Genomic DNA, 19,280 nt, shown 5'->3' with positions numbered 1-19,280 from the left:
CCACATGGAAGCATAACAACTTGGAACAATCTGTTGTTGGGAGGTTGGAAGGGAAAAAATGAGCAATTTATTTGCTGGTTCATTTCTATCAATATTTCCTGCCTTCCATTGGTCAAAGACTGCCCCAAGAGGTGTTAATTTCCTAGCACTTCCTAATATACTACCAGGCTCCTCCATGCAGCTATCTGGGAAGCCAGAGCTTCTCTGGGTCCTATTGGACCATACCTGGGTGGAGCAGTCAAGAATTTTAAAGATGTGGCTCTTTTGTCTTCTGCTTTTCATACTTTCCGATCAGAAATCTGCTGTTACTCTGAGATTTGTTCCTCATTTGCTTTTTGTTTCTCTGGCTGCCTGCAAGATTTCCTCTTTGTTCTTGGTTTTCTGTAGTTTGAATATAAAGTGTTTATATTTAGGTATTTTGTGTGTTTGTTTTTATCCTGCTTGATATCTGAGCTTCTTGGGTCTGTTGATTGGAAACTGGTTAATTTTGGAAAATTCTTGGCCATTATTTCTTCAAATATTTCTTCTGCCCCATTCACTCTCTCTTTTTTCTGTATCCCAATCACACATATGTTAGACTTCTGATATTATCCCACAGATCTTGGAGCTCTGTTCTGTTTCCCCTCCCCCTCCTTTTTTTTCAGTTTGGGTAAATTTTATTAACTTATCTTCAAGTACACTGATTCCTCCCTCAGGTATATTGATTTTAGTGATGATACAAGTAGGCATTGTATGCATTCTTCACCTCTTTTAAAGTGATTTTTCTTAGCATGCACATTTGATTCCTTCCTACAGTTTCCATCTCTTCTGATGTTACCCATCTAATCATGCATATTGTCTACCTTTTCCATTAGATCCTTTGATGTATTAGCAATAGATATTTTAAATTTCCTGTCTGATAGTTTCAATACCTGTGTTATATGAGTCTAGTTTATTAATTTCTTTGTCTCTTGAAATTGTGCTATATTTTTTCTTGCTTCCTTGTATGCCTTACATCTTGTGCAGTAGAGACCAAGGTAAATAGATTTTATGTATGAAAATATTCATACCACTTCTTCTGTTAGGCCTTTAGTGTGGGGGAGGGGAGTCTGACTCAATCTAGTCAGAAATTTAAATGGGTCAGGGGATGCTGATGCTCAGGTTATTCTCAGTGTACCATATGTTTCAAATTCCCATAGAATTACTTTGTGCTTATTGTCGTAGTTGGTTTGTCAGAGGGTTTTCCTCAGTATCTGAGGAACTTTCCTCAGTATCTGAGGAAAAAAAAGTTTTCCTCAGCTTTAAGTCATTGCTCCTATGTCTCAGACAGGTGTCCCTGCACAGTCCAGCCCCTCTTCCAGCAGTAGACTGCTATTAGCTATTAAAGATTCTTAGTCTCTGTTTTGGGAAGAGGAGGTGGGATGTTTACTGTGTTGCTCTGATTAAGCTTTAGTTTTAGGCAGGAATTATGTCCCTGGGTTGTACTGGTGGGGCCCTCTTATGATCCTGCCCTGTCCCCAGCTGTAGAAGACATCTAATGGTCTAGGACCAGGAGTGTTCTTGTACCTCCCTCAGAGGTAGAGAAGATTTCTCCGTTTCCTGCCACCAGCTTCCATGTGTCTTCACCAATACCCTAAGTGCCACAGGGGTTACTGCCCTTCCCCCAGTAGCTTAGGACTTTTGTTTCTTCGAAAAAAAAATAGGAGAGAAGGACACAGGCTGGTCTTCTTGACCTTCTTACTGTGGATGCTTTCCCCCTCTCCAAGATCCTAGGATGGCTTTCTTGGTACTCTCATCCTACCTTCACTGTTTTTGGTGAGCACTCCTTGAGATCTGTGGAGAAGAGCCTGAAAATGGCGCTATTTCTCCTTGTGTCTGCTGCTTGCAGGCATTTTATATTTTCATGCCGGCCCCTATTTGGCCTTAAGCAATTTGTGAAAGTTTTTAGCAGAATTTTTCCTACCAGTTTGTGCGGCATCTGGTAGCATCAGCCCCAGGTAAGCCCTAATTGCTCCTGGTTTGTCTCTCCTTGAAGGTACCTGTGCTTCCTAAGATTCTGGATTAGTTGGTTGCCCTGTGATCTCAGCTTTCTGATGGTTTCATGAAAAATCATGATTTTTCAGATTTTCTGGCTTTTTTTTATTATCATTGTTTCTGTTGTAAGTTTGAGAGTGATGCTCTTTCCAGTTTTCTACACACTAAGTAGCATGAAAATTTTAAAAATCATCTCAGATTACTATGAAACATCAGGATGTCTGTTTCTGGCTTTCTTGCACTTACTCTTACTTCTGGTTCCATATCCAACTCTGGCATTTTTTGTTTTACAGTCCTTTGGTCCCATCTCCCAGCTTGATGGGCTCAGCATTCATTCATGGGTTTATCCACTTCCTTGGTTTCTATGTACCACCTTCCTCTGGTCTTATGTGAGAACTCCTGATTTCAGCACTTAGTTCTTATGTGTCCACCTCTGAGGACACAGTGGTAGGATGGCATCTCTTACAGCAATTCCTTTCCCAAACTTGGGGTAAGGAGTTGAACAATAAGGTTAAACATTCATAAAGTGCCTTGAACATTTTTTGCAAAAGTTTTAATTGAAACGAATATTTGATAAATTGTATCAGACATCTCTAATGATTCACCTAATATCTTAACTCCTATTTTACTTCACCCATTGCCATAGCAGTCAGCTTTGGTAAGTGCAACTGACAGCACTTTTTCTCCACTGCACCATATATCTCCTATTTTTTGCCCATTATATTGATAAAAATGGAAAGAAAATAAAAACATTTACCTACAGTTCCTCTCTTCCAACAAATCAAACTTTCAATTTTTCTGTGTCTCCACCTAACCCCTGTTCATATATATACAATAATTTTAGGCAGTTGATTTAAGTTTGCATTCTGGTAGGATTTTGTTTCTGAAGTTTACTTATTTGTTTTGCTTAATATGCCATTATAATAATCTGTTCATGTTGCTAGTCACTGTACTTTTCATTTAACAGTAGTATACTATTATATGATAATTGTGTAACCTAATTACATGCCTCCATCGTTAAATATTTAAGGTTTTTCTAAGAAATTTCAGTAATAAACATTGCCCTTGCAACCACCAATCTACTCTTTATTTCTATGAGTTTGGCTCTCTTAGATTCCACTTACAAGTGAGATCATACAGTATCTGTCCTTCTCTGACTTATTTCTCTTAGCATAAGCCCTCAAGGTATACACACATTGTCACAAATGACAGGATTTCCTTCTTTTATAGGCTGAATAATATTCCAGTATGTGTATGTGTGTGTATATGAATGTGATATGGATATATATATCACATCCTCTTTATCCTTTCCTCTGCTGACACTTAGATTGTTTCCATGTCTTAGCTATTATGAATATCCTGCAATGAACACAGAAGTGCAAATATCTTTTTGAGGTTCTGATTTTATTTCCTTTGGATATACCCTCAGAAGTGGGATTGTTGTATCATATGGTAGTTCTATTTTTAAATTTTTGAGGAACCTCCATACTGTTTTCCACAGTGGCTGCATCAATTTATATTCCCAAAAATGGTGCACAAGGGTTCCCTTTTCTCCATACCCCCTCCAACACTTATCTTTCTGATAAGAGCCATTCTAATAGATGTGAGGCAGTATCTCATTGTGATTTTGATTTGCATTTCCCTGATGATTAGCGATGCTGAGCACCTTTTCATGTACTTGTTAGACATTTGTATTCTTTGGGAAAATGTCTGTTTAGGTCCTTTGTCCATTTTTATTTGGATTATTTGGGGGGGGGTTGGTATTGAATTGTATGAGTTCCTTATTTGTTTTGTATATTAACCCCTTATTATTTATATGGTTCGTAAATATTTTCGACCATTACATAGGTTGCCTTTTCATTCTGTTGACTGTTTCTTTTGCTATGCAGAAACTTTTTAGTTTGATGTAGTGCCACTAATTTTTGCTGTTGTTGCTTGTGCTTTTTGTGTCATATCCAAAAAATCATTGCCAAGATCAATGTTGAGGAATTTTTCCAATGTTTTCTTCTAGTAGTTTTAGGGTTTCAGGTATTGCATTTAAGTCTTTCATTCAAGTTATTTTTTGTGAGTAGTGTAAGATAGGGGTCCAATTTCATTTCTTTTTTTCTTTTCTTTTTTTTTTTTTTGGCAAGTGAATATCCAGTTTTCTCAACACCATTTGCTAAAGAGACTAATTTCTCCATTGGATATTCTTGGCTCTCTTGTCAAATATTAGTTGACTGTTAATATGAGGGTTTATTTCTGGGCTCTTGATTTTGTTCCATTTGTCTGTATGGCTGTTTTTGCCACTGCTATACTGTTTTGAATACTATAGCTCTGTAACATAGTTTGAAATCAGGAAATGTGATGCCTGAAGCTATGTTCTTCTTTCTCAAGATTGCTTTGGCTCTTTGGGGTCTTTTATGGTTCCATACAAATTTCAGGATAGTTTTTTTCTATTTCTGTGAAAAATGCCACTGAAATTTTGATGGAGATTGCATTGAATCTATAGATGGCTTTGGATATTGTGGACATTTTAGCAATATTAATTTTTCCAATCCATAAACATAGGATATCTTTCCATTTATTTGTGTCTTCTTCAGTTTCTTTCATCACAGTCTTATAGTTTTCAGCATACGGATCTTTCACCTCCTTTGTTAAATTTATTCTTAAGTATTTTCTTGTTTTTGATGCTATGCAAGTGGGATAGTTTTCATTATTTCTTTTTCAGACAGTTTGTTGTTACCATACAGAAATGCCATTGATTTTTGTATGGCTTCTTTCATTTGGCATAATGTTTTTAAGGTTCACTCATGTTGTAGCATATATCAATACTTCATTCCTTTTTATGACCAAGTAACATTCCATTATATGGTTACACCACATTTTATTTATCTATTCGTCACTTGATGAATATTTGGCTTGTTTCCACCTTTTGGCTATTATCAATAATGCTTCTATAAACATTCATATGCAAGTTTCTGGATGGGCATATGTTTTCATTTCTCTTGGGTATATATCTAGGAGTGGAATTGCTGGGTCATGTGGTAACTCTATGTTTACTCATTTAAGAAACTGCCAGACTATTTTCCAAAATGGCTGCATACTATTTTACATTCCCACCAGCAGTGTATGAGTGTATCTTTTACTTCTTTATTCTAGCCATCCTAGTAGGTGTGAAATGGTATCTCGTGTTTTTGATTTGCATTTCCCTCATGGCCAAGGATATCCAGCATCATTTCTTGTGCTTATTGGCCATTTACATAACTTCTTTGGAGAAATGTCTATTCAGATTATTTGCTCAGTTTTTAATGGGGTTATTTGTCTTTTTGTTACTGAGTAGTAAGAGTTCTTTACCTATTCTACATACAAGCCCCTTATCAGATATGTGATTTGCTAAATGTGTATAGCATTTTATTTGCATGTTTTGGTAACTCTCTACATGATCATGGTCTTCTTTTAGACACATTTCCTGCATTCAAGTTAAGTCAAGCATGCTTTATAATTAAATGCTTCAAATTAAATGCATTGGATACACATTCAGTATCATGCCTTCCCTCATCAACATTTCTATTAGATTCACAACAATATATGCACCAACACATGGAGGTGTTGTATAGTAGTGGTTTTGCAGGGAAGAGGGAGAGCTCTAGAGGTAGAGAGCCTGGGTTCTAACACTGCCTCCACCACTTACTAGTTGTGGTACTTGGGATATTACTTCCTCACTAAGGTTTAATTTCCTCATCTGTAAAATGAGGCTAATGATAATATATACTACATAATAATGTAATAGTGATTAAACTAGGCTAATGTGGTAACAACTTGACCATAATTTCAGACAAAAATAGTGGTAGCTATTATGTATATTATTGTTGTTATTATTGTGTTTACTCTGTTCCAAGTAATCTAAAGATTTTATGTATATTATTTAATTTAATGCTCAGAACAATTATATGAAGTTGATATTATCATATTTTCCTTTTCTTAATATGCAGACACAATCTTAAAATATTATTATTATATAGCCATAAAACACCACACTCAGTAACTATTGCCTACCTAAGTATAATTACTGGATTAGAATATTTGTAAGACATATTTAAATTTTATTTCTCAAAATCCTGGTTTGTTTACCTAGTCTTGTGGATTCATTATTTAAATATAGTGTGAGTTAAAGGAATACTTCACTTGTTTAATAAAGAATATTGACAGAGTTTGTTTTGGCTTCCTATTAAATTCTTTAGCAAACATTCACATTTTTATTTGAATAGATTTTTGTAGTCTTTCCTCAAACATGTTTTAATGATTTATATTCACTCATCACATTAATGAAAGAAATGTTGAATAGTTAATTTAAATGTTTATTTTTAAAAGTGACCACAGGAAAATATTTCGGGAGATGGAAATTTTGGAACAGCACATATTTAAAGAGAAAGAAGGAAAAAGCTTTGTGGTATGTAGTATTAAATTCCACTGCCCCTGAAAACAGTCATCAAGCCTTTTATATTTGCTCAATTTATAATTTATAGATGGCACTGGAGTGCCAATTATAAAAAAAAATATTTTGGAGGACTGCTGGAAGTTTGTAGAGGCAGTTTTTATTGTTAACAGATGCATTTATATATAGGCTGTTTGGCATTTGATAAACAGTGTATATGCTCAGATTCAGCATTATTTATTTGAGCACTAAACATAGGTGAATACTATCACAATACTGATATTTCATTTATTCCTAAGAACAATGCATAGAGGTAGGTTTTATTATTACTCCTATTTATACAGAATATGAAACAGAAGTTCAAAGAGGTTGCATGTCTTGACAAAAGTTCTTCAGCTTCAAATATTTAAGAAAAATCTATTCTATTGCTTTTCCACCAGGAGGTGATGAAGTCTTAATTAGTGAGGACAGTGGGCTTTTTTTTTTTTCCGTCTTTCCTGGAATTCTTCCTTTAGGAAAGTCTCTTTCATCCCCAAATAATCTGATCATTTTCTCTCTGAAGTACTATAGCAGTAGTTCTTCAGGCATGATCCTGGATCAGCAACAGTGTAGAATTACCTGGCAACTTGTTAAGAATGCAAATATCCCAGACCTACCAAACAAGCCCTCCTGATGATTCTGATGCACACTGAAGTTTGAGAATCATCACTCTACAGAAATTGCTCTCTAAATGGTCTCTGTCATTCTTAATTCCAAATCTACCAGTGAGCTCAGTCCTCATGAAACTTTACTCTGTGGCGGCATTTAATAGAATTCACCACTGTCTCAATCTTAAAACTGTATTGTTTTCTAGAACATGTTGTTATCTGATCACCCATTCTGATACATCCTCACTACCTCTCCTCTTTATTCCTATGAGATTTCCTAAAGTTCCTAAATTCTCTTTTCACCCCTCTTTAAGCTTTTGAGTGTTCATTTCTTCAATTCCCACAGACCCAAACATCACACATAAACTTCTGACTTCCAAATACCTATCTATTCCCTAGACCTTTCCATTAGTTGAATTATTTAGTCATTATCTCAATATATATTTGATACTGTGCAGTGGTCATAGTCAAACACTGTTTGATGGGGATACCACAGGAAAAGAGATAAAACACAGCCCTTGCCCGAGGGAGCAGATAACTAAAATTTGTAAATGCCTGTAGAACATTAAAACTTGATGTTCTTTAGATCTTATCTCAACACAATCTGATTAAAATCACCTTCCTCCCTAAACTTAATCTTCCTTTTGAGTCCCATGTCAAAAGTGTCCTCAGTCTCACTGAGACTGTAACTGACTCCCCTTCCTTCATCCCACATACACAGATACAACCAACCTTCCCCCAGCAAGTCTTCTTGCTTCTTTAAAAACGTGTCACACAAGCATCCCCCTTCCTCGTAGCCAATGTCTTGGGTCCTGTTCTGATCATAGTATAAATTATACTGCAGTAGATTCCTACCATTTTTTTCTATTCTTTTTCCCATTCAATTTTTCTTTCACAGAGTTGTCTGAAATTACTTCCCTTAGATATTTGTCATATCCTTGCCCTGCTTAAAAACACACAAATAACAAACAACACACTTCAATGGCTCCCAACTGCCCACAAGGACCAAACTCTTAAATAAACCATTCAAAATCCATTCATCTAAATGTGCCTTCAACTTCCCTTTCCAGCTACATGCCTCCACCTCCTTGGGCTACTTCACCAATGTGGCATCCACTGTCTCTCTGCTATGGCTCTCCTGAGCTATGTCCCTATGTGGAGTGACTTTATCAACAACTTCTTCCTCAGGTGACATCCCACATCAGGACCCAGCTCCACTGTTACCTTTCCTGGGAACATTTCCCACCCCTCCTAACAACCTTGCTCCCAAACCAGACAAAAGTAATAGCTTCCTCTTTAATGCTCCTAGAATATTTTGTTGATGTCACTAATAATGCCCCACTGGATTTTAAACAACTTGAGACTGAGGATTATATTAGTTCATACGTGGATGCCTGGCATCCAGTTCAGTGCTTGGCACATAAGTAGGTGTTTAATAAATAGAGGTGGAATTAATCTAACCCAATTTTAATACTTTTGGTTTCCATGTTGCAGCCATCTGGAAGCAGAAAACATTTAAAGGAATATAGTCCTACCTTGTAGATGCAGGCACACTGAAAGTAAGAAGTGGCAGAGCTGACAAGGAAAACAATCTTATAAGCACAGTCCTCATAAGCAAGCAGTTGTGGTCTCCTGGATGATGGCACATATAATCATAGCCCTGTGTCGTGATGCTTGTTAATCATAAAGAGATTAAATCACATTTTGAACTCTCTGTTTAAGGATTAGGGAAATAAACTGTTTTGTTAAATAAATATTTTAATATAAACATCAGAATTTTAAGATTATACTTATATCATTAAGGGTTGGGTTCAGCAAATAAATAAAACACCATTGAAAACTATGGAATCTAATTTCCTTGTCTCACATCCATCTGACACTGCAGCTAGGGCTGATGTGCCACACTGAATCCACGGAGAGAGGGGCTGAGGCTCTATCTGTCCTGTTGCTGTGCTTTACAGGGCCTGCACTCCCGAGGCAGCCAAGCATATCAGTGTTGGAGTCCCAGCAATTATGTCCACATTCCAGGGCTTTCCCTTTCAGGCTTCCCAGAAGTTGCCACGCTTATATGCTACTGTCCAGAATTTAGCAAATGACCATACCTTGCTACAAGGAAGCTGAGAAATGTAGTTTTTATTCCAAGGGTCATGAGTCCAACCAAAGATTATGGGTTCTAATACTAAGGAAGAATAAGAAATGGAGGTTGCAAAACAACCAGTCTCCTTTTAACCAGTATATTAAGCTTCTATTTTCTGAAGCATTCACCTATATAAGTTTCACATTCTCATTCTCCAATAATGACCCATAAACGAAACATCACTGTATTTGAAAGATTAGTGCCTCTCCCACATCTGCATTTACAAAGTGTCAAAATAGAAAACAACTTTGAGACCATGCACTCCATTGAAAGTCCATAAACTGTTATCAGTTCACAAAGATAAGATCAAAAACAAAATAAACACTTAAAAACTTACAGTAATTTGATATTTCTGTGACGTGCAAGCCCACGATCAGTAGTATACTCATTTCATTCAACAGAGTGTAAACCAGTTTGGGTGTCATCTAATTCCCCTGGTAAGTCACATGTGGCACAAGCTGAGTGTATGTCATGTACACCAGGACCATATGTCAATCCAAAATGGGTTGACATTCAAAAAAATAATCTTGCACAAAGAGTCTGAAACACTGGTTTACATCAATTTAAGGGAAACACTGGGGCCAGAACTTGGAGTTCCTGACCTCTGGCTCAGCACTGGCTTCTTTGGTCCTTTGCTGCTCTCAGATGCTGACACTGATGTCACCAGCCCACATCTCTGACCACCTGAGGGGCTCCAGAGCCATTCCCTAACCACAGCTCTAAACCCACTGTAGGTGCTTCTGAAATCTGATTGGCTTCTCTGTGTCTGAACTCCAGTGTTCATGGGATGGGTCCTGTACACCTGGGTTCCAAGGGCCGTTTCACCCCCAGCATTTGCCTCTACTCCTACCTTACCCTGAATACTATTCTGGATCCTGCTCCAAACTGAATAAGCTATAGAAAACTATGGGTCTATCTCGCATCGAGCTCTGAAAATCTCCATTACCTAAATGCCACTACTGCAGCGCTCCCCCTTCCTCAACACACACACACACACACACACACACACACACACACACACACACACACACACACACGGATGGGGAAAGCAATTTAGATCCAACCCACTCTCATTTGAATCAGTGATCAATGGTCACCCCTTACTGGTCTGACAAAGTTTCTGAATGACCAATTCACTGAGTTATTGTTGAATTTTTTCAAAAGATTAGTTTTGGTGATTGTTTGCACCAGTAGTTTTCACAAATGACTGGAGAGGGCAGCTCAGTTATCAATTTCCCATGTGATTCACATTTCAGATGCTGAAGCAATTCTCCAGCACTCAGCATTTAAGATGTGGATGGATGAGCTTTCCTTTAAACACATTTTACAGCCTTTTCTATTTCTGCAGGTGTATGCCCTGGCCCTGCCTCTACTTCTGCTGGTGAAAAGGCTCTTTACAAACCTTCTCCACCCTGATAAAAAATATATACCTGATGGTTTCCTGAAATTGGTAATTTGGCAAATTGATTGTCAAAGAATTGATCTGGAGCCATCACCAAGTGCCACATACTACCGTACTTATGTTTCCATTCACGTAGCAAATGATTTTAGCAGCTGGAAGTGAACTTTGGGAGAAAAAAATGGTCTCTACCAACATTACTGTTTTTACACATACTTACGGTGCCAAACAACATACCAAAAAATCAATCGCCTCCACACCACCTCCACCCAGAAGTGCTGTTTCCTGTGGGATTCTTTCCTTGTGCTGCAATGAAGAGCTGCAACAGTTTGTGTGTAGATGTGGGGTTGGGAAGCTACCTGCACAGCACTTTACTGTCTTAAAGCACTTTCAAATATACTGTCTCATCTGATCCACAATCAGTTAATGTGTTTGTCAGGGTCCACATTACTCTATTTCTTGGTTGAGGAAACAGAGGCTCCTAAAAGTTAAAGAACTTCCCTCAAAGTCATATAGGCAGTAAGTTAAAGGATCTGCACCAGAAACAACCTCTCAACTCTTATTCCTTCACTTGACCCTGACTCCTATTGGGGCATTAAAAAAAAAATTTCTGCATGAAAGAATACCAGCCAAATATTTTCACCTTCATTTCCTTTAGGTATTATCATTGGTTTGCCTCTGACCATGCTTTCCCTGGCCTATTAATACAGTTAATTTATTTTTGATTTTTCACAGTTCATTTAGCTATAAACTACTGAAGGTAAAGGCCAGGTCTTCTCCATGATCAGTATAGTTCATGACATGTGTCTCCTGGCACTCAAGGGATCCCCAGTTAGCTTCCCTCTTTGGCCAGAGCCTTCCTTAGGTGCTTTGAATCTGGCCAGTGAGCATTAACCAATCAAGTGGCTTCTAAAGTTCTGGCAGGACTTCTAAGACCTCCTCACATATAAGTTCAGGAATGAAAATAATAAGTCAGGCTATTTTAAACAATAAATGCAACTATTCTAAGAACAGACAGCACAAAGGTTTTTCTAGTCTCTTCGAAGACTAGAACTACAGATCAATATGCGATGTCCATCATCTCTCTTAAAAAAGAGGAAATTTAGAGTTTTCTTCTCTTAACTACTCATCTGGAAAATTTGAGCATACTGGTGTTGAACCAACTATCCTAAATGGTATTACAATATACTGTTCAGTGAGAAAGTAAAATTCAAGAGTGTGTTGGGAAAAGAACTTAACAAGAAGGCTGCAACCACTTTAGAAGTGTAAAACTCTGTCCACAGGGGAGTTGGGACACTAAAACTTCCATCAAAGCACATGAAAATGACATCAGTGGTCTGTTATCCCCTCATAAATGAACCAGACCCGGGCAAGGACGTTCGAGCAACGTCAACCCTTGTCAAACCCATAACAAAGTTTGACATCTGTTAAATCATTAAAGGTACAAATAAAATGTTAAGCAAGACAGAGAAGGAAGGGAGCGTGCTGATAGCATCTATTAGGACTAAAAGTAAAAGGCCAGAAAAGACATGATTAATTCCTGGATTTTGGAATATCACTATAGCTTGTTGGCTAAACCTTCCCAAGTTCCAAGTCACTGGAAACTACTCTGGCAATAAAAACACTATGGAGATCTGTAATAGATGGATTTAGGGCTTTTAACACTGATACAGCTGTTTCCACAATAAGTGGAGATCCTTTGGCTCATCACATCCTCATTTTCCTCCAGACACCTTGTTTCAATTCCATGGAATGTAATTCTCCCTGACCTCAAAGAGAACTTTGTCCTTGAATCAGCTCCGTAAAAGCAAAAACCAAATATTGGCCTATAGTACTCATCTTAGTTTTTATACCTGATTAAACAGTGCATTCTATTTTCTCTGTCCTTTTGAGTCTGGAGCATACTAGCCTTGGACATTCCCTTATACAGAAAAGAGTAGGGTTTCCCTTCAAAACTTGTAACAGAGAAAAAGCCAGGTAATCATCAAAATTACTTCTATTTTCCTGGGGAAAAAATACTATGATCTCCAGATTCCTTTGCAGGTACATGGGGCTTTGGGATTGCTTTCCAGTGTGAACAGAGGTCACACGTGTCACTTCAAAGCTGAGGTCGTTAAGAATAGGTGTGCTTTCCCCATACATTCTTCTGTTTCCAGGGCAAACTTGGAAGTCAAGTTCCAAATGGCATAGCTACAAGGAGTCAGCCTGGGTGCCTGAGTCACCAACTGGAGGAAAGATGCCACCTGACCCACACGGGCCTCTTAAGTGAGAAGTAAACTAGTATTGGGTTATTCCACTGTTATTCAAGGATTGTATGATATAGCAGTTAGCATTACTTTCCATGACTAATACATAACTTCTACAATGTTGAAATTTTCTAAAATAAATAAGCTTGAAACTTATATGATAAATGCACCATAAACGGATGGGAATGAATGTGCATTCAACTGAACTCAAGAAAACCTAACTGGCCTGAAGGGGACCAGCAACGAGCCTTCACATGTGGGTACATGGGTACCTCCTGCAGCTACAAGGAGAGGTGCACAGGAAGTACCATTCCATACCTTTGGGCCTGCCACTCAAAGAGGGGACCTTTAGAAGGCATGGCCAGAGTGCATTAGCTCACTTTTACGGCTGTGTGGGAGAAGGCAGTGAAGGAAGAACCACAAGAATCCACAGCAGGAAGAAAAGACAAGTGATCTGGACCATCCCAGCCTAACCCCATATGGGCAAGAAGGAAGCACTTTAGCAGGGCCTCCAACATCTAAGACCTAAGCATTTATGCAGGCCCAGCGATGGGAAGTTGGGGTGACTGTGGAGATAGTATCAGTAACCAAGGCAACAGGCAAGTTCAGCAACTTGGTGGCAGCAAGCAATAGTAGCAGAAGCTCTGGAAGCACCAGTTTTCCAGGGAGGAAATGCAGGAGTGCTGTACCAGCTGGCCCAGGCTGAGGCTCTGGGTGGGCCACAGCATGAAGGGCTGCTTGGAGGAGCTCCAGTTAAAGGTAAGCATAGAGGATGGAGGGAGGGGCTGGGCTGTAGGCTCAATGACCCAACTGATAGAGGAAGCAAGGAAATGCCTCATTGTGAGAATTTACTGTATCCTTCTCTCACAGCATTGTTCTAGAAAACAGTCTACTGGTTCTGCCTTCAGCCTTAATTCTGGAATCCATTAAAATCAGCAGAGGAATTCAGATTCATATACTTTAACAGAGTTTAGCTGTCTTCTCACTCCTTCTTTCCCTTCCCCTGAGATAGCTTCAGAGAGTTGGCAAACGTGGCCACAAAATCCATGCCACAGGAACAGGGAGGCCTCTCTAAACCCCTTCCCAGGGCCAGGTGAACCCCACTGCTGGCTGCACACCACACTGCTCAATATCCACTATGCACCTAATTAGTTGGGTAAAAATCCGTCACAAAAAGCCATCATAAAGCCTGCTTCCCTTCTGCCATATTCTGTGCATTTGCTAAGGAGAGAAGCTGGAGATTTATTCTGGATCGTTTGGCCTGTACTCCACAAACAACAAGTACAAGTGTGCTTCTTGGCATCTTAGTCTTGGGGCCACCTCAGCCTGAAACAAATGATCTGCTGTTCCAAATTCAGTCAATGCATAAACACCATGACGTTTTTGACCTTGGGATTCTTACAGTCTTGTAGAACAGGTCACACATGCACATATACACCTCCATTCTTTTCTAAGATACAACTAACTTGGAAAACATAAAAACTTAGATACACTAGATTGATATTTAACCCATTATCAACCTGCAAGCTTTAGCAGGAGAAAGGTGAGAGTTTAGTGGGTACTGAGCAAGTGAAAGAGGGAAGAGAGACAAAAAGAGAGGACCTCTTGGAGGCCAACTGCCTGGATAGTCTTAGGTGGTGGATCCAGGACAGAGAATCTGTCTCCATAAAACCTAGAGCCACTACTGGATTCTTCACAAGTACTGAGTTTAGAAGCTCTACACAGTATGAGGCAGGGTAAGGGAGGATGGGGGAAAGGGGAGGGTCACCTTGTATTTAGCTCCTGCCCCAAATCCTCAATACTTATGAGATTACTGACTTTCTATAGTCACCTGCAAAACTGTAGTGCTCTTTTCCCCTCCAAAAAAATACTCAAGAGATCTATCTTCCTTCTCCTGGAACTCATTCATGGCATGACTCACCTCATTATCAAGGTCATCCAGACAGTTGCCATCCCCAGTGGTGACTAGGAGCAGTGCTGCTGTATAGAACCCACCTGTGGCCCTGCAGCCTCAGGGACTGACACCCTCTTACACTTGCTGGTTTAAGACAAGGTCCATCTTACCAATACCCCTTCTCTCCCCAGAAAAATACTACAGGTAAGCAGGGAGAGTAAAGGACCTCAGAGACCTTGCTCATATAACTGTACTGACAGGTCTTCAAGTCTAAAGCCTGGCATTCTCATTTGCTCTGAGGTCCAAAGGTAGAAGTGCCATTGAATGCTGTATAGCTGTGGAAAAGGAGAAAGGAAACTAACATTTGTGTTATGTGAAGGAAAATAAAAAACAGCAATAGCCTCACACAAAGACCTTCTTAGTGTCAGGATGTAGACAACTATCTCCTATAAGCCTATGGGACAAACTGTCTCCACTTTATAAAGAAAACTGGGTCTCAGAGAGAAAGAGAGAGATTAAATGCCTTGCCAAGGGTTACAGCAGAATCCTAAGTGCAAAAGCCAGTACTGAACTCAGATGTCTCTGATTCCAAAGTTCCTTCCAGATGTTAAACTGCCTCTATGCAGAGAAGCAGCTTTTAGCCTAACTGTAACAAAGTAAAAACAACCCAAGAAGAGTATCTGAATGTGTTGGAACTTGGGAGGCAGGGAGGGGAAGGGCAGTTGATCTCCCAAATGGAACAGCTGCTGCTGCTAGCATCATTACTATCATCATCATTATCATTTTAGGGAACTATTGCTTACTATAAGGAACTGATTAGATCTCTCCCTGTGCACTATAAGGATCTTGTTTTGCTCTTTACTCTTGATGCTAGGAAGCTCAGAGACAAATCCAAAGTTCCCGTTTAATAACTGTGTAGTACTCCACATGCATATCAGAGTTATAGTCTTCTTATCTTGATCCTGGATTGTGATTTCTATTTTACTTGGTTCTAACCTTTACTCACCATTTATATATTTATTCATTATATATATTCTCATGAGACTCCTCAAAACTTTAGTGGAATAAGGTAAGGTAGGCATGACATTAATTTAAAAAATAATTTACCTGGGTACAGCTTTCATCTGTAGCATCACACACATTCTTTAGTCCTCTGAATTGCTAAAATATCTGAAAAAAAAAATCAAGATACCATCTGGTGCCTTTGGAAAGACAGAGGTAATCAGGTCTTTGATCTGCTCTGCACATGGACTGGGAGAGGTAAAGAGGACCAAATCTCCCTGACTCAGACAATCATTTGCTTTATTAAACAAGTGTCTTGTATTACACAGAGTAGTGCACTATTTGGATGCACAAGAAAAAATTATGAAAAGTAGATACTGAGCATACTGAGCACTTTGGGTTTTGAAACATTAACATCACAGCTGTTTCTAATAATTTTGCTCTAACTGCAAGCTTATTTCCACAACATGTACTAATGTAACTGTAACTGCCCCAAAATGTTTTTCATTTTTTCAAATGAAGTCTTCTTAGAAATAACTATGCAACTGAGAGCCCATAACCATCTTAGCTCACTACCCCCATATACAGGTTATTTTGTATTCATTTTTTCTTCTGCTATATGATTCAAGATGGGACAGTTTGCAACAGTTGGCCTACTTACAAACTTGTGAAATGTGCCTTTCTAAACAACAAAAACAAACAGCAACAAAAAACCCAAGAGAACCTCACTAATAAGAAAAGTCAAGAAAGTTCATCAGCAGCGTGCCCTGCATTTATAAATGGAAATGACAATGAGAAAGAAGCTCATTCCTCGCCCACTATCTGGAGCACTGATAATGGCAACAGGTCACGGGAACTGGCCTGGGAACAGCGCGATAGCAGGCCCAGGGCCTGGGGAAATTTAAGTCCTTTTTTGTTTGAGAGTTAACCTGAACTCAGGTGCAAAGAAAATGTACATTAATATTCCTTTCAAGTTCCTCCTTCTATTTACCTTTAAATTCTCAACTGTTTCCCTCGATCCATGTGGACGCTTACTTTTCTAGATGGTTTTATAGTTTTGTGAAGAGTTGGGATGTCCTCCTTTGAGACTCTCCGCGGAGGTCTGACCATCAGAGGCCAATGTCTCCTCTGGGGTTGGTTTTCCTGCAAGACTCAGGGTCGCCTCCACTGCGTCCGCAGATCAGGACAACCTACAGGGCTTCCCTTTCTGCCTGGGTTCAGTCGGGGACGCTCAGCTCCTGCTCTGGCCAGAAGTTCCGGATTCTCCTACGGCTGCTGCCCGCGGCGAGACGGTGGGACGGCGGGGTCCGCGCAGAGCCGAGTACAGGGTGCCGAGAAGGCAGCTCCGCCCCAGGCCGAGCTCGAGACAGTGAGGCCGAAGGTCCCCAAGGGTGCCACGTGCCCCAGCCGGAAGCGTGGCGGGCTCTGCGCAACGAGCCCCTTTCTTCCGGGAGGTCGCAGGCCGGGGGCTGAACTACCCCCGCCCTCCACCCTCCAATCTGGGAGGGCTGTGAACGCCCCCCCCAGCGGAATAGCTGACAGTCTCTACCAACCCTCCGCACTCCTCCACCGGAATATATTATCCAGCCACCACCTGGCGGGCAAGCCGGCAAGGATTATTATCCCTGTTGTAACGCTGAGGAGGTTAAGGCCGGGACACGGCCAGGGTCCCGAAACAGATGCGTGCGGAATCGCGTCAGGAGGGGAACTCAGCCCGCCTCCCCCCTGCCCAGAATCCTCAGACCCGGGCGGTTCGCGGGCCACGGCGCAGGCCGAGGCCCGAGTCCAGAGTGGATTCGGGTTTACGTCCTCGCGGGAGGAAGCGGTGGGCGGCGCGGCTGCAGAGGTCAAGGGGCCCGGGATTGCCGAGCCGAGCGCAAGAGAAGGCCTGCGCCGTGGAGTCCAGGAGCCACGAAGAGGCCCAGGTGCCCCGGGATGCGGCCGCCCGACCTCAGCAGCGGACGCGGTGGGCGTCCAACTCCCGTGCGCTAACCCCCGGAAAAACGGGGCCCGCGCAGCCCCGGAACTAGAGCTTCCTGCGGGGAGAGGGGGGCGCTTAGGTTTTCACTCACTTTGTTCTTTAACCCATATTAAAAGGAGAATCTTAATTCGAAGATATAGAAGACAAAAATAGCTTCCTGCCCCCTCCTACAGACACTAGCCGTTTCCCGCGGCCACCGGGCGCGGCGAATCCGCACGCACACGCACGCTCACGCATGCACACATGCGCACACGCCGCGCACGTTGTGTCCGGGCTCTGCGGCGCAGCTGAGGCTCCCCTGAGGCCTCGGACATCGTCAGCGTCGTTGTGCGGTCTCCTGGGTGTGGGGACGTCTCCGAGGGGTTTGATGATCCTTATTTTTAATTCCCCTCGGAGGAGCTAGCGCTGCGCCAGGCAGCGCGCCCTTCTCAGCCAGCGAGCGGAGGCGCAGGCGCGGCGCGGCGCGGGCCTCCGCTCTTATCAATAATCCTCAGCGGGCTCTGAACGGCAGGGGGCTGAGAGGCCTTTCCGAGAGAGCCGACCCGGGAGATGATGTATTTATTCTTCGCACTTACTGTGCACTTAGCACCAAGAGGGCTGTTCTTTGCTCTTAGCAACAGAAACCCGCGGCTCCTCAGCCTTGACTCCCTGTGGCCGCTGAGCGCGAGTCCGCCCGGGGGCGCGGGATCTTAGGCTTGGTCTCTCCAACAGGTGGCGAGGGCTGGCGGCAACCGACCCGAACAACTTCCGCCCTGCCTGACCCATGCCTCCTGAGTGTCGCGGCCAGCCACCTCGCTCTGGAGAAGGGGGCGAGGACTCGGCGTGCGCACTGGCGGGCTCCGGACTCCAAGCAGTTACAGTGCTAACACAGAGAGCTTTCCAGGCTCCTCCCTTGATTTTCCGTAAAATAGGTTTAATTAATAGCTGAGACGAATCTCCTTTTCAAGTGACATGAGCTATCAAAGAAGCTTCTCTGGGATCCAGAGAAAGTTGGGGGTTGTTACTCCCTGCTCAACCCCCCACCCCCGAGTTTGCCTTCCTGGTCCTCTTGACTTCACTCGCACACAACCCACTGGAGAAGTCTCAGTGATAAATTACGGAGTCGCTTAGGCGTGGCCATGCCTTTCTCCCCTAACATGTCCCTTTCTCGGATGACTCTGAACTCGGGGTGCAATCCGATTCCCGCTCGGATCTCCGTGGCCGAGCCTCGCTCACTCAAGCCAGGCGAGCCTAGCGGCTGCTGGAAAATCGCGGCTGCAGCGGGCGCGCGGCTTCAAGCGCGCTGCTTCCCGAAGCTTCCAGGATACTGATTTATGCTCCAGCCGCTCGCAAGAACCCCAACGCTTTGGCTGAGTTAATTTTTGTCAATTGTTCCTCATCACACTGAGATAGTTTGCAGCTTGAGGCGTGTTTTATTTATCACCCTGCACATTTGAAATACAGTCAGACATAAAAATAACTGACTCTGGGACTCTGGCGCAATATTAGAGCCGTCGGGGAATAATTTGGCTAACTGACTTGGACGTTTCACCTTCTAAACAGAA

At 41.6% G+C, this 19,280-nt stretch overlaps 1 long non-coding RNA gene across 1 annotated transcript in view; it reads right to left on the bottom strand.

Moving 5' to 3' along the window:
- LOC136792425 (uncharacterized) overlaps positions 1-17,920 on the bottom strand; it is a 150,706-nt gene extending 132,786 nt beyond the window's left edge. Inside the window, exons 1-2 of the long non-coding RNA XR_010836209.1 lie at positions 16,747-17,920; positions 15,861-15,923 (exon numbers count right to left, since the gene is read on the bottom strand). This is a non-coding gene — a long non-coding RNA (uncharacterized lncRNA). The remainder of the gene's footprint in view (positions 1-15,860; positions 15,924-16,746) is intronic.
- Positions 17,921-19,280: the final 1,360 nt, after the last annotated feature.

Source organism: Kogia breviceps, chromosome 13 (assembly GCF_026419965.1).
Source record: "Kogia breviceps isolate mKogBre1 chromosome 13, mKogBre1 haplotype 1, whole genome shotgun sequence".
Taxonomy (NCBI): Eukaryota; Metazoa; Chordata; class Mammalia; order Artiodactyla; family Physeteridae; genus Kogia; species Kogia breviceps.
The sequence above is the reverse complement of the archived record's forward strand: the minus strand, read 5'-3'. Positions and strand labels throughout refer to the sequence as shown.